The following is a 15,268-nucleotide window of genomic DNA, read 5'->3' on the forward strand; positions in this document are numbered from 1 at the left end:
AACATATACATGTGCTTTTAATGGATTTAATTAAAATAGGACATAACAAATGAAAAAAAATGATTCTTCCATACAAATAATACAAATCATAACTGAATTTTTTAGAATTCTAGAGGAAAGTTAAAGAATGTCAAGCTAAGATTTAAAAACAGTATAGGTCAATATGTTACTAATATTCTTATTGTAAGTATATTCCTAACAGCGACAGCAATTAATGCTGATCTGTTGTTTGTTATTCTGAAGCTCCTGTCAGAATCTGTGCCTCACTCCCCTTTTATCTCCATGACAACAAGGGGAGGTATTTGTTGTGCTCCCTGGTTTGAATATAGCGAAATTAAGTAACTTGTTCAAAGTCTCTTAACCACTAACAGTGCAGTTAGGATTTATGAAATGTCTTCAAATCAGAATTGTAGGGTACAGATTCTTTCAGCACAGCAAGTAAATTAGAGGAGGAGCTTATCAGAACCAGCTGCTCTTGGGTCTGAAGCGGCACATCTGTCAGGAGCCAGCCTGGACCCACAGGAGCATGCGACAGAGAGAGCTGAAGGACCGGGGGTGGGAGTGGAGCTGGAGACAGGGGAAGGAGCAGAAGTCCTTCTGAATGTGTAGTCTGAGAGATCCCTAGAGAGCAGGAGGATGTTAACATGTAGGATCTGGGTGTAAAGTTATTATCAGTAAAATGCTATGTAATTTTTACAAAGGGATGCTGGGTCACTTAGAAAAATGATGGCTAAGAATGAAATTTAAGTCCTTACCAAGGCCTCCGAGACCCTGCAACTTATGGCTCCTTCCTGCCTCTTGAGCTCACTTTTCAACCTCTCTTCCTCTGTCTTCCTACCTCCTGTTACCTCCTGGAGGCTGACAGTGCTTCTTCCTCAGGGCCTTTGCACTTGCTCTTTGTGTTTCTTCCCTGATGAATAATGAATTCTGTGTCAGTTTTACCCCTAAGTATTACATATGTTTGATATTATTATAAATAACATTGCTTTTTATGTTTGATTTCTATGTCATCAGTGTTTGGATTTATTTCTGGGCTGTCTTTTCTGTTCATTTAACTATGTGTCTGTTTTTGTACTGGTGCCATAGTATTTTGATTACTGTAGCTTTCTAGTATAGTCTAAAGGCAGGGCACCTGATTCCTCCAGCACTATAGTTATTTCTCAAGATTGTTTTGGCTACTTGGGGTCTTTTGTGTCTCTAGATAATTTTTAAATTTATTCTATTTCTGTAAAAAATGCCCTTGGTATTTTGATAGGGATGGCATTGATCTATAGATTGCCTTGGGCAGTATTGTAAGTTTCTAGGGACAGAAATATAATTTATTTCTGTATGCAAAGAAATGCAGGAAAACAATAGAATGGGAAAGGCTAGAGATCTCTTCAAGAAAATTAGAGATCAAAGGGAGCATTTCATGCAAAGATGGGCACAATTAAGGACAGAAATGGTATGGACCTGACAGAAGCAGAAGATATTAAGAAGAGGTGGCAAGAATACACAGAAGAACTATACAAAAAAGATCTTCATGACCCAGATAACCACGATGGTGTGAAAACTCACCTAGAGTCAGACATCCTGGAATGTGAAGTCAAGTGGGCCATAGGAAGCATCACTACGAACAAAGCTAGTGGAGGTGATGGAATTCCAGCTGAGCTATTTCAAATCCTACAAGATAATGCTGTGAAAGTGCTGCACTCAATATGCCAGCAAATTTGGAAAACTCAGCAGTGGCCACAGGACTGGAAAAGGTCAGTTTTCATTCCAATATAAAGAAAGGCAATGCCAAAGAATGTTCAAACTATTGCACAATTGCACTCATCTCACACACTAGCAAAATAATGCTCAAAAGTCTTCAAGTCAGACTTCAACAGTACATAAACTGTGAACTTCCAGATGTTCAAGCTGGTTTTAGAAAAGGCCAGAGGAACCAGAGATCAAATTGCCAACATCTGCTGGATCATCAAAAAAGCAAGAGAGTTCCAGAAAGACATCTGCTTTATTGATTATGCCAAAGCCTTTGACCATGTGGATCACAACAAACTTTGGAAAATTCTTAAGAAGATGGGAATACCAGACCACCTGACCTACCTCCTGAGAAATATGTATGCAGGTCAGGAAGCAACAGTTAGAACTAGACATGGAACAACAGACTGGTTCCAAATAGGAAAAGGAGTACGTCAAGGCTGTATATTGTCACCCTGCTTATTTAACCTATATGCAGAGTACATCTTGAGAAATGCTGGGCTGGAAGAAGCACAAGCTGGGATCAAGATTGCTGGGAGAAATATCAGTAACCTCAGATATGCAGATGACACCACCCTTATGGACGAAAGTGCAGAACTAAAGAGCCTCTTGATGAAAGTGAAAGAGAGTGAAAAAGTTGGCTTAAAGCTCAACATTCAGAAAACTAAGATTATCACGTCCGGTCCTGTCACATCATGGCAAATAGATGGGGAAACAGTGAAAATAGTGGCTGACTTTATTTTTTTGGACTCCAAAATCACTGCAGATGGTGACTGCAGCCATGAAATTAAAAGACGCTTGTTACTTGGAAGAAAAGTTATGACCAACCTAGACAGCATATTAAAACACGAGACATTACTTTGCCAACAAAAATCTATCTACTCAAAGCTATGGTTTTCCCAGTAGTTGTGTATAGATGTGAGAGCTGGACTATAAAGAAAGCTGAGTGCCTAAGAATTGATACTTTTAAACTGTGGTGTTGGAGGAGACTCTTGAGAGTCCCTTGGCCTGCAAGGAGATCCATCCAGTCTATCCTAAAGGAAATCAGTCCTGAATATTCTTTGGAAGGACTGATGCTGAAGCTGAAACTCCTATACTTTGACTACCTGATGTGAAGAACTGACTCCTTGGAAAAGACCCTGATGCTGGGATAGATCGAAGTTAGGAGGAGAGGGGATGACAGAGGATAAGATGGTTGAATGGCATCGCCAACTCGATGGACATGAGTTTGAGTAAGCTCCGGGAGTTTGTGATAGACAGGAAAGCCTGGCGTGCTGGAGTCCATGGGGAAGCAAGGAGTCAGACAGGACTGAGCAACTGAATTGAATAATTGATATTGTATCAATTTTGCTACACTTAAAGGGTTTTGGGAGATTTTGTGGATTTTATGGAATCCTCTGTATAGACATATGTGCATTTGTGATAATGGATATTGTGCTATTTTTGGTGCAAGGTTATATAAGTATCAATTATGTCAAATTGGTTAATAATGTTCAAGTCTTTTATATCTTCCTGATTTTCTATGTCCTTTTTCTATTATTGAGAGGATTATTTAAATATTTGACTGTAATTTGGGTTTATTTGTTTCTTTTGTGTTTCTATTAGTTTTACCTGTATGCATATTCAAACTCTTTTATCAATTGAATAAAGGTTTAGGGTTATGTACATATGGTGAATTTTTCATTATGACTGCTTTATCATTATGAAATGACCCTCTTTGTTCCTGATGTATTCTTTTCTCTAAGATTTACTTTGGTATCTTTCCCATACTTTTAATTTTGAATTATTTCTGTCTTTATATTTAGTGTGAGCTTCTTGTAGGCACCAAAGTTGAATGTTATTCTTTTGTTTAGTTGCAGAGTCTCTATATTAAATAATATGTTTCAACTTTCCATTTAGGATAAATTTTATGATTGGGTTTAAATTCATCATTTTGCTTTTTTCAAAATCAGTCTCATCTGGTATTTGTTTATTTTCTCCTTATTTTTTAACTTCTTTTGGATGTTGTATTTCTTTATTCTGTGTTATCTTTATTACATATTTGATTTGTTATTGCAGGGGTTGTTTAGTAGGGTAAATAAGCTATTCAGGTTATCTCTATATATTCCAAGTGATATTATACTTCTTTACATAACATATGGTTAAATTCTTGAGTTCTACCACATTAGAGATAAAACTGAAATTCAGAGAAGTGATGTCACTTGTCTGTGGCCAGAAGCCTTGATTAGGGGCTAAAATAAGAATTCTAGTTTGACTTCAGGCTTGGTGCAACCCTAGGGTGGGTTTTCATGCATTTTCTTTGTTGATTACCAAGTCACCATGGTTACAAATTATACTTACAAGCACCAATGTGGAAAATTTGGAATTATTCTTTTCTTATTTTGGAAAATATAAGTTTTAAATGTCCCAAAGGAAAGCCCTAAAATTTCCCTGCAGACCACTTGGATAGGTATCACACAAGGCATCAGATAAATAATTAGTGAATCTGTGAGCCAGCTTTTAGTTGAGACCCTAGAGCAGAATTTGGCTTCCTTTGGCTCTTCACATTAGTCACTCTGGGAGAGTGATTCACATCCCATAAATCACATTCTGACTGTGACCAGAGGGTTGTCTGAAATTGTATTTACTCATCTTATTCCCTGTGCCAGGACCGAGGAATATCTGAGACTGTCATCCCGACAGGTACCTCTCGTTAGGCCTGGTTATGAAAAAATGAATGCAGGATGCATATTTGCTTCTTGGATTTGTAACATCAGAATTGCACAATTCATCTGTTAAAATACTCTATTTGGGAAGATCAGATTTTATGTTCCCTGGATCATCAAGGGAACAAAGAAAAGAGTGTATTAATAATGTAAACAAGTATGTTAATATTCCTTTTAAACATAAGTATAACATAAGTAGGAGCCAATATTTATTAAATTTAAAATAGATTTTTGAATTCTCATAATTTTCTCAGATGTAATTTCCTTATTATAATTGCATTTGTGTCCGGATTTATCCCAAGTGTTATATATTTATTCAAGATCAAAATAAAATACTCTTCTGGGTATTTACACACCATCATTTTTTATCATTCATATTCATGAGCTCTAAATAGCAGATACTTTGAACCTAGGAGATAGGTTGGAAAAGTAATCAGTTTGTATGACTAACCTGATTTCCGCTTTTTTCTCTAGTTGAAGAAAGTAAAGAGTAAAATTCTTAGGCTGAAACAAAGTTTCAGGTGAGAAATGTATGCATGTATTTATATATGTATTTTTCCAGAACTTGTTTTAAACAAAATCAGTAATGCCAGAATGCCTGGAGTTTTTTTTATATTCATAAGAAGATTATATAGAAATATCCTCAAATTATAACCTTCTGACAAATATTCATACAATCAGAAGAATTCTCTAACTTCCTTATTACGGCATTTGATGATCTCTATTCAGCTTCTGCAGAAGTTTACATTGTATTGGGGGAAGAAAGAGGAATCACCATGGTCCGCTGGTTTCCCTAACGCACAGCAGCTGTGTGTGTGCACAGGCAGATGATCATCACAAACGTGGGCCTCTGAGGGCAGCATGAAGAAGGGTTTCTGTGCTGGCGGTGTGCGAGCAGACAGTGGAGAGGTGAACAGTGGAAACGAGAGCTGAAACACAAGGCCCCTCCGCCTCGTGTGATCACTCTTGCTGCACAGATGTGTCACTTCCAGACCCAATGCAGCTCTTTTCAGGCTTTCCCATATGGTCTAATAAAAACAGGAAATTTCTGCAGCACAGTCATCTCCTGGAATAGATATTTAGCTGGCAGTTTCACTCTCTCATTTCTTTACAAGAGACGTATTCTTAGTGCTTCTTTCATTTCAGTTTCAGGAAATTTCTTTATTTCCTACTCTCTACCACCCCCGACTCGATGATGGCACGTTATTGCCCTGCACGTCCACTGCAGATAAACGTGATGGGTCCCATCCTGGACAAGGCTTGACTTCATTTCCTAAAATGTGTTTTATACAGGCTGATCACTGGAGTGAAGGATAGCACAAAAATTCTATAAAACTGAATTAAAAGGTTTGCTCAGGAAAATAAAGAACAGAATGTAAAGTGAAATTTTATAAAGGATTAATTGTAAAAGATTGGGCTTGATTGATGAGATGTTGATTCATTTATTCAAAGATATTTCTGAATGCCCTCCATGTCCCAAGCACTGTATTATGCTTGGTTATGAGTTGGCAAATTAAAAAATAAAACATGACTACTGCCCTGGGAGCTCAAAATTTAATCTGGCAGGAGGTCAATAGACAAGTGAACAAATAAAAATTTAAATTTCATATTATAATACAGTTATACATGATAAGTGCTATGATAGAGAATAATTTGGTTGAGCTCCTATTAAGCAATTGAGGTTTTAGAAGGTCTCTCAGAGAGAATTTATTTAAATTGAGACTTGGCAATATGACCAGTCCCCCCTATGAAATTTTCGTGATAACATTCTATGGAAAGGAAGTACCATGAGCATTCTATGGAAAGGAAGTAACAGAAGCAGAAATCCAGAGCTGGACAAAGCTGAACATAATTGAGTAGAAGAAAGGGAGCTAATGTGCTGGTAGGGAGGCAGAACTGAAGTCAGAAAATAATCAGTTTGGATTATTTAGGGCCTTTTTAAATCACAGTAAAGTGTTGTGAAAATATATAATTAATGGAATATTTATAGTAATGGACATGAGTTTGAGCATACTCCGGGAGATAGTGAAGGACAGGGAAGTCTGACATGCTGCAGTCCATGGGGTCATAAAGAGTTGGACACAATTTAGTGACTAAACAACAACAGCAACATAATTAATGGGTCAATATTTCAGTTCTGTTTCTTTACTAATTGGTGTTCTATTTATTATGAATGATTGAATAGATACGATTTTGAATAAAATATTATTTTATTCTGTATACATTAGTATATATCTACTTTCATTCTGAAAACAAGTGATCTCCCATCACTCAGTGGAAAAATACAGATATTGTGTGATTGGCTGATGTGCTGAAGGAGATGATAATGGCTTTGAAATGACATGGACTAAGGTCAAGTGACAGAAGCACATTTAGAACTCAGTTCATGTTTAATCTTTAACATGATTCTGCTAAACATCAACGAATTGAAAAATAAATCCTGGCTATATTGATGTATCATGATAAAATGTAACAAAACATAGTCTATGACAAGCAGGATTCAGAAATGGATAAGTGATGGAGGTGGAACAGTTTCCCAGTTTGAATGTCTGTATTTCCTAAAGAAGATGGAAATGAGTAGAAACTTAAAATTTCATGAAATGTTGTAACCCATATATGTGTTGAGAATGTTAAAATTAAGAGCTGTGCCAAAACTGTCCCCATTTATGTGAAGCATCTTCTTTACTACAGTAGTTGGGAAAGGCATGAAGGACAGGTCAATATTGTGGATAGAGTTGTCATCTAAAGTGTTTTTCTATGATGATCTGTCTGCCCCACTTTCAGCCTCAAAGTGTATTTCTCTCTTCACTGGTTATCGTTTTATAGATTCCAGTCTTTAAGGCTCTTTCCTGTTTTTTAGTTCTTTTTTTGGCAGTGCTGTCTAATAAATCCCCTTCACAGAGTAATTCACTCTTTAAAATAATTGCTAGAATATCTGCCATGCAGGACATATAATGCGCTTCCTCTCCAAATGGTGAAACTGGATCAGTAGAAAGAAATACTTAAATATGTTAGTAACTACAGTGTAGGAAAAAAGTTGCAGTTGGTGATAGAGAAATTTAAAACATCTGAGGAGGGAATTAAGAAGAGAACGTGCCAACATTTAGTTGGGAGAGAGGATGAACATAGTTGTGAAGCTAACAGAATTTGAAGTGATAAATTGAAGAGTGGGCGTTACTGCGCAGGTCCGGAAACGGGTTCCGGTGACGGGATACGGCACGCATGCGCACAACTGGAGAGCAGTGTGATGCCCCCGCTGGTGGTTTGTCTGGACACAGGCCAGTATTCCTCAGCTTGCTCACTTACTTCATCTTAACTCGGCACCAAGTGACTATTGGTTACTATCAGAAATAAACCTACCTAGTAAGATAAAAGTAGGTATTCAGATGAGGCTCATTTGTGTTCGTTTTACGGTGGGAGCCAGGTTCCCTGCGATACTCTTGTGTAGTTCACTCCGCATTCCACCAAGGTTGGTCTGCGGGACAAACATCATGCAGAAGAGAGGATGGAAAGCAGCTTCTGAGGTGAGGTTGTGAGATATTGCTGCTGCTGGTCTGGTGGTTTTCTTGCTCCCTCTTGGGTCGCTCACTCAAGGAAATGCCAGCTGCCATGTGATAAGTAGCCCTGAGGAGGGTCCTGCTAGTGAGGACCTGAGGCCTCCAGCCAGCAGGAGATGCTGACGACCTAGTGAAGCCTTCAGACGAGCGGGTCCTGGCCGCCATCTTGATGGTGACCCCTGGGAGACCTTGAACCTGATCCACCCGCTGAAGCTCTTCTGGATTCTCAGAGACTGTTAAGTGAGTGGTATTGTTTTAAGCTGCTGAGTTTGGGGGTCATTTTGTTAAGCATCATCAGTAGATAACTAATACATTTCCCAGTACCTTGAATAGTGTCTGACACGTATGTATATATGAAAGATTCTCGGTAAAGGTTTAATATGTATAATATAGAAATAAATAGAATATTCACTAGCTTTTTATACTAGTGACTAATTTTTAAAATTCTAGTTCTAAATATGTAATTTTTATATAGAGCTCAAATTATATTTAAAGAATTTTTTAAAGTATATAATTTGCAACTATTCAATGTACTGTTGACTTTTTCCCTCCTGATATTAGTCTCTGACATTCAAATATCAATGTTGGCTGCAGGTTAAGATTTAATTTTCATCAGCTGGCTCCATTCCATATAAAAGGCTATGATTCTATTTTTGTTTATTATATATGATTTTTATTTTACTCTCCTGAAGCAAATTACAAAAAAAAATTGACAAAAGTGTTGATTCTTCAATGCAAAATTTGTAGATAAACATGTAAACATAATCAGCAGGCTTAATTTTTAAAAATTTACCTTTGTGTTTTGTTACCTTTAAAAGCTCTTTGTCATGAGGATACATGATTTAAAAACTTAACATTTGTACAGGATCACAGTGAATGAGACATGAGGTATTATTCTGCATACATCTTGATCAATCCTTTAATTTTTAAAAAGACATTACTTTCTTAGAGAAGTTTAAGATTCACAGAAAAATTGAGGGGAAGGTATAGAGATTTCTGGTATATCTCTGCCCTCACACATACATAGCCTTCACCATTATCAACATCTCCCCATTAGGTGGTGTATTTATTTTAATTGATGAACCTGTACTGACATATCATAATTATTGAAATATGTGATTGACATGGTTTGTACTTGGTGTTGTACATCCTATGAATTTGAACAAGTGTATTATAAGGACATATTTCTATCATTACGGTATCATACAGAGTATTGTCACTGCCCTGATAATTCTCTGTGCTCTGCCTATTTATTTCCAACACCACACCCCAGCCCCTAAAGAATCTACTTGCCATTGCGGGAAACTTGGGTTCAATCCCTGGGTTGAGAAGACCCCCTGGAGAAGGAAATGGCAATCCAGTATTCTTGCTTGGGAAGTTCCATGAACAGAGGAGCCTGGTGGGCTGCAGTCCGTGGGCTCAGGAGAGTCAGACGTGACTTAGTGACTAAACAACAACCACTGCTTCCAATCCCTACAACCAGTGATGCCTCTACTGTTCCCAGAGTTTTGTCTTGGTAAGATGCCATATAGTTGGAATCATACAGCATGCAGCATCTTCAGATTGGCTTCTTTGACTTGGAAGTATGCATTTAAGACTCTTGATAGCTCAGATTTTGTTTAGTACTGAACAACATTCCATTGTCTGGATATGCCACAGTTTGTATGCACACCCACTGAAGGATGTCCACCACAGACTATTCAGCACAGCAGGATCTTATGAAACTGTTGAGAGTCCTGGGCTGAGGTTGTGGGAGGGGAATTAGGTGGAAATGGTTGAGTCGGTGGCTCCGTCTTGGTGGGAGCAGGAAGTGTGTGTTGACAGCACAGCTGGGAAGCAGGGCGCAGGAGTCCAGGTTGTGTGTGTTTTATCGTCTTGACACAAGCAGCCACCAGAAGGCCTCTGGAGCAGTGGTGTGGTCATCAGCAGAACCACTCTTTGAAAATTCAACTGAGCAGGAGATTGAAGGAGAAAAGATGTTACTGAAATGTTAATCTAATAGAAGAGGCAACAGGGGCCTAACCCAGGCAGCAGGAATAAGAAGAAGGAGATGATAATACTGAGACCTAAAGAACGGGGGGTAGAGTTCTATTCTAATTCCCCCCTTGAGATGCTCTGAAATGTGAAAATCCAGTCATCTGTGTTCCTTTGCTTGTTGGCCTCCAAAAGGCACATCCTGTCACTCTCCAGGTAGATGGCGTGTTAGGTTGGCTCTTGGTGTCCTGCCGTTGGTCTGGTGGACCCTTCCCAGCACCTGATCCCTGCTCGTCTTAGGGAGAGTAGAGCATACACAGAAGAACTTCCCTGGCGGTTCAGATGGTAAAGCGTCTGCCTACAATGTGGGAGACCTAGGTTTGACCCCTGGGTCAGGAAGATCCTCTGGAGAAGGAAACTGCAACCCACTCCAGTACTCTTCGTGGAAAAATCCCGTGGATGGAGGAGCCTGGTAGGCTGCAGTCCATGGGGTCACAAAGAGTCGGACATGACCAAGTGACTAAACTTTCTTTCTTTCTAGCAGACACAGAGAGGGGCACTCACGTTCTGCTCAGACCACGTGGGCTCAGATCCTTGCCTTCTCCCCTGTACCTGGGACTTCACTGCTGAGCCCCAGATTCAAGTGCATACGAGGTTGTCGGGGCTGTGAGTCCAGTGTGGCCTCCATGGAGATGAAAGGATTTCCTTTTAAGCCCTGAGTGGTGTCTGACCCACAGGAAGCGCTAGTGCTCACTCACCAGTGTGCAGACACCTCTCAAGGCACACGGTTCCTCCACTCTGATCACTTCACATTCAGCAAACAGACCCCAGAGCATGTGTCCTGCTTCATAGTTCCTGCCTGTGTGTATCATGTGCTTAAATATTGGGCTCAGAATCATTTTCATAATGGGACCTATTAAGCTTATTTTCTTAAGAACAAAATTGGTATGCATTGCCCCTTTTCTGTGAACAAAATAAAAGACTCACTGTAGAACTTTCTTTTGAATAAAAGGAAAATTTCCACACAATGGAACTATAAATTTAAGTGAAATACACTTTGGAATTTACAATAGATGGCAGACCATGTTCTTAGTCTTTCTGAAGGTGTAAAATTGTAGTTAATTGCTTTGTTCTCAATTTTAAAGAGCAAAGAGTTCATAAATAATGTGCTCGAGTGGCAGTTTGCAAAGGCTCTAAAACCTCTCAATGTAGTTCTCATTGCCAAAGATGTAATTCTTCTGAATGTTGATTATTCCCATGAATTTTAAAATATTTAAAAATACCCTACAGAGACTAAACAGATGAAAATTATCTCTGAATTTCCTTTGAATAGAGTTGTATGTGTCAATGAGAAGCCTACTATCTTTGGTTTCCTATGACACATGCATCTTTTATCTAGATAGAATATTTCTTAAAAATATAATATAGGGTTTTACAGTGAGATGTAAATAATGAAATTACTGCTTCCTAAGTAGATAATGATAAGTTAGTTTTCAGAAATTTTAGGTTACACATTATAGGCCTGTGGGTGTGTGTGTGTGTGCATATGTATATACATATATGTGGGCTTCCCAGGTGGCTCAATTGTAAAGAATCCGCCTTCCAACGCAGGAGATGCAAGAGATGAGGGTTCGATCCCTGGGTCGGGAAGATCTCCTGGAGGAGAAAATAGCCCACTCCAGTGTTCTTCCTGGAGAATCCCAGGGACGGGGGAGCCTGGTGGGCTGCCGTCTATGGGGTCGCACAGAGTTGGACGCGACTGAAGCGGCTTGGCGGCAGCAGCAGTGACTGAGCATACACACACAGGGGTCTGGGGTATGCATATGTACATACATACATATACGAATATATGTGGAGAGAACAGAGGGAAGGAGACTGCTTTCTTCACATCTGGCAGCTGTTTGTTGATTGAAAATACCAACCATTAAGTGAAAGTATGATCTATTCAATATCCTAAGTTTTTCTGGATTAAAAATTTTACCAAATATTTAAAAATGCTCACCTGTATCTTTAAAACTATACCATTCTTACACAGGCAATAAATATGCATCATTTTTGATGCCTTCCCACCAAAAACCACCAGAAGTATTCTCATGAAAATTGCAGCTACCTGGGGTAATATAGTTCTTCAGGACACCCCGGAACCACACAATTAATGGAGATTTTCAAGGCTCTGACTCTTCCTGGCTGTGTGGTGTGTCAGTCACGTCTGACTCTCTGTGACCCCATGGGCTGTAGCCCACCAAGATCTTCTGTCCATGGAATTCTTCAGGCAAGCATACTGAAGTGGGTTGCCATTTCTTTCTTCAGAACTGGCTCTGTGGTATCATCATTTTTTCTGTTGTTATCAGGCAGGTTTTATGTATGAAGAGTTTGCATGTTTAACAGGGTGATCAGAATCCTTGTTTTAGTGATGACATGTTCAGCAGATAATAGTAACAGTAAATAAATATATAAACAAAGCAGTCAAATGAGGCATGAATAGAACAGTTGTTTTACTAACTTATCACCCTTGCCCTTTGGGTCCATAGACAGGGCAGGATGAAGGTTTGTTTCACCTAAGTTACTGAGAGTCCCATTTTCCTCTAGATTCTTCAAATCCCGTAATCTCCCACCCAAGCAACTGGAAATCAGCCTTTGAAAACACAAATCAGAGAAAAGAAACAATAAATTGCTTCATTTGTCTCTGAAGTTTAATGTAACTTAGTGCTTTGTCTTTGGGAAATTACACAGGGAAAAATCTATTTTAAGTAACAGGCAAATGTTAACTTATTAAATTGCATGCCATGAGAACCACTGGGATTTTGCCCCAGGAAGTAGGCAGTATCCAGGTTCTGGATACAGTAGTTGAGTTCCAGCTTGGCCACTAAGAAATTTCCCTGGTTTGCACTTTCTTCATTTAATTAGTGAATGAAATGCATGAGAAAATGGTTTGTGAATTTAAAATGCTCTGCAAAGATTAATCACTGTTATTCTTCCATTTTTTTCAATTTTAAACTCTTTGAGGAACTGTCCTTTAAGCTTAAAGTGTGATCCATTATCTTTTGAGATTTAAGTATCATGTCAGTACTAGAATTATTAATAATGCCGTTGGTGTAGATGTAAAGATTAACATTTCCATCAGAGCAAGCATGTCTTCAAGTCCAGCATGCGTCACCACTGTTTGATGAGACTCTTTCAGAAACCAGGCTTAGAGACTGCTGGCTTTCTTTTTCACTCCTCTAATTCCTTTTTTGTTTTGGTTTAAGATAAATAATCACTTAGAGGATATACTGTACATGGGAAAATCAAAAGGTGGCTGTATTCAGTGATCCTTAAAATCTTTAGGAAAGGAAGTTCTTTGTAGTGGAGTATCTTCCCCTTCCTCCAGAGCCACTCTTTGTAGTGGTTGCCTGACAATTAATTTTATAGAATAAAACCATGTTGTATTCTCTCTCCTTGGCCTTGTATCATTTTACTGACATTGTTACCGCCAAAATAATTGGGCAGTCTGCTGTTTGTACTTTCAGGGAATGAATGGCTGAGATGAGAGCTGTACTCTTTTCTGATTTTCATTAGATTCTCAGGAAAAAACCTTTATCTTATTCCATTCTCATATTTTTATTGCTCCTGTCATCCCAAACCAAAACAGTTACTGAAATGAAAACTTTATCCTTTAAAGGTTAGAATCTTTCTCAATATATATATCATATCTAAAACTAGCTCATTTCCTTAAATCATAATGTGTGTGTATATGTATATATATATGTGTGTGTGTGTGTGTGTGTATATATATATATATATAATATAAACATAAATATGTATATAAATATATATATATATATATATATAATATAAACATTTAGGATCTAGCAGGAGGAAAGAAGGATTGTGAAATAAATAAAGACACTTCTCAGATTTCCCTGAAACCAGAGAAGCTATTTTGCTGGCTAATTCACACAGATAGGCCTGGTCTGGCTTTCTCTGCCTCTCTGCCCCACAGAGAAGGGATGCAGCTAGAGCAGCCTGGAGATTACAGTATGATGTTTCTAAAGAGGGAGGACTGGGACATACTGTGGTATGCAGCTTAAAGGGATGGGATTTCCCCCACGTTGAATAAGGTGTGAATAGTTTGACTTTTCCTCCTAGTCCATAAAACCTCATGTTGAAACACTTGAGGACATGGAAAAGTTGTATCCTTTCAAATTAAGTAGAATTTAATACACATTTCACACATACCTTCTCATTTATAAATATTTTAAAAAATTAGACAGAATTCATCTTTCTCTAATTTTACAAGCAGAGTTCATCTACTCTGACCACAAATTTATTCTGACTCAAAACATCATGGTAGCTCAGTGTGTGTGTGTATGTTATATGTGTCTGTCTGTCTGTCTGTGTGTCTCTCTATCCTCATCACCATCTCTGACTCTCAGAAGCTGGAAGCACATATGACATGTGTAATCAGATCATTTCTAAGAGGCCTGGACAGGTATTGGCACATGGCACAGCTGGCCCGCTGAGCTGCTTCTCTGCAGTGCCATTCTCTAAAGGTTGTTCTGGGTTTCCCTTGTCAGTTGGGATGATTTGGGTAAGACTGTATCCTCACCGTAATGCCCAGTGCCGTGAGAAGGTTGTTTTCTGCCATAACAGTTGCTCGTCTTCAGGCTGGATGGTGCCACCCTCACTGACATCTTCAAGGATCTAGGAGCTTCCGTGTCTCTCCTCTGTCTTCTGCTTTTCCACACTGCCTCCCTTTATATGCTGCATGATGGCTACAGGGGCTCTAGGTATCATGCAGAAAAGATGGAAGTGATTAAATAAAAAAGGAATATCCTCTCCTGAATCTTTTCAATTTAGGTTGAAATGACTTTTGCCGAAGGCAGCCCTCCCATTGCAGCCTTCGCCCGTGGCATCTTTCACTGCCTCCCAGGATGCCTGAGAGACAGCATTTTGCCTGCATCATCTCTGCATCTGCCATCGCATCTAAGCAGAGGGTTTTCCCAGCATTTCCAGTAATTATTGCCTTTCACTGTGGCAGGATCTGCCTGCCTGGACATTAAAAATTGCCTCCACAGAAACAAATATAGTTTCTTAGTATTTTGGAAACAGGGTTGGTGTATATATGGTAGAATTTATTTCTCCCATAAACTCTGTTATAATACTTTCTAACTTCAGAGAGAAACTGCAAATACATGGTTATAATAACAATAAGCAACGATCTATGTGTTGCAGGCATGGTTGACTGACGGATGCTAAAACTAGGAAGACCCTTTGATCTTGAGATGGAGCTCTTTCAGGTGGTTTACACGT

The sequence above is a fragment of the Odocoileus virginianus genome, chromosome 20 (assembly GCF_023699985.2).
Source record: "Odocoileus virginianus isolate 20LAN1187 ecotype Illinois chromosome 20, Ovbor_1.2, whole genome shotgun sequence".
NCBI classification, from domain to species: domain Eukaryota; kingdom Metazoa; phylum Chordata; class Mammalia; order Artiodactyla; family Cervidae; genus Odocoileus; species Odocoileus virginianus.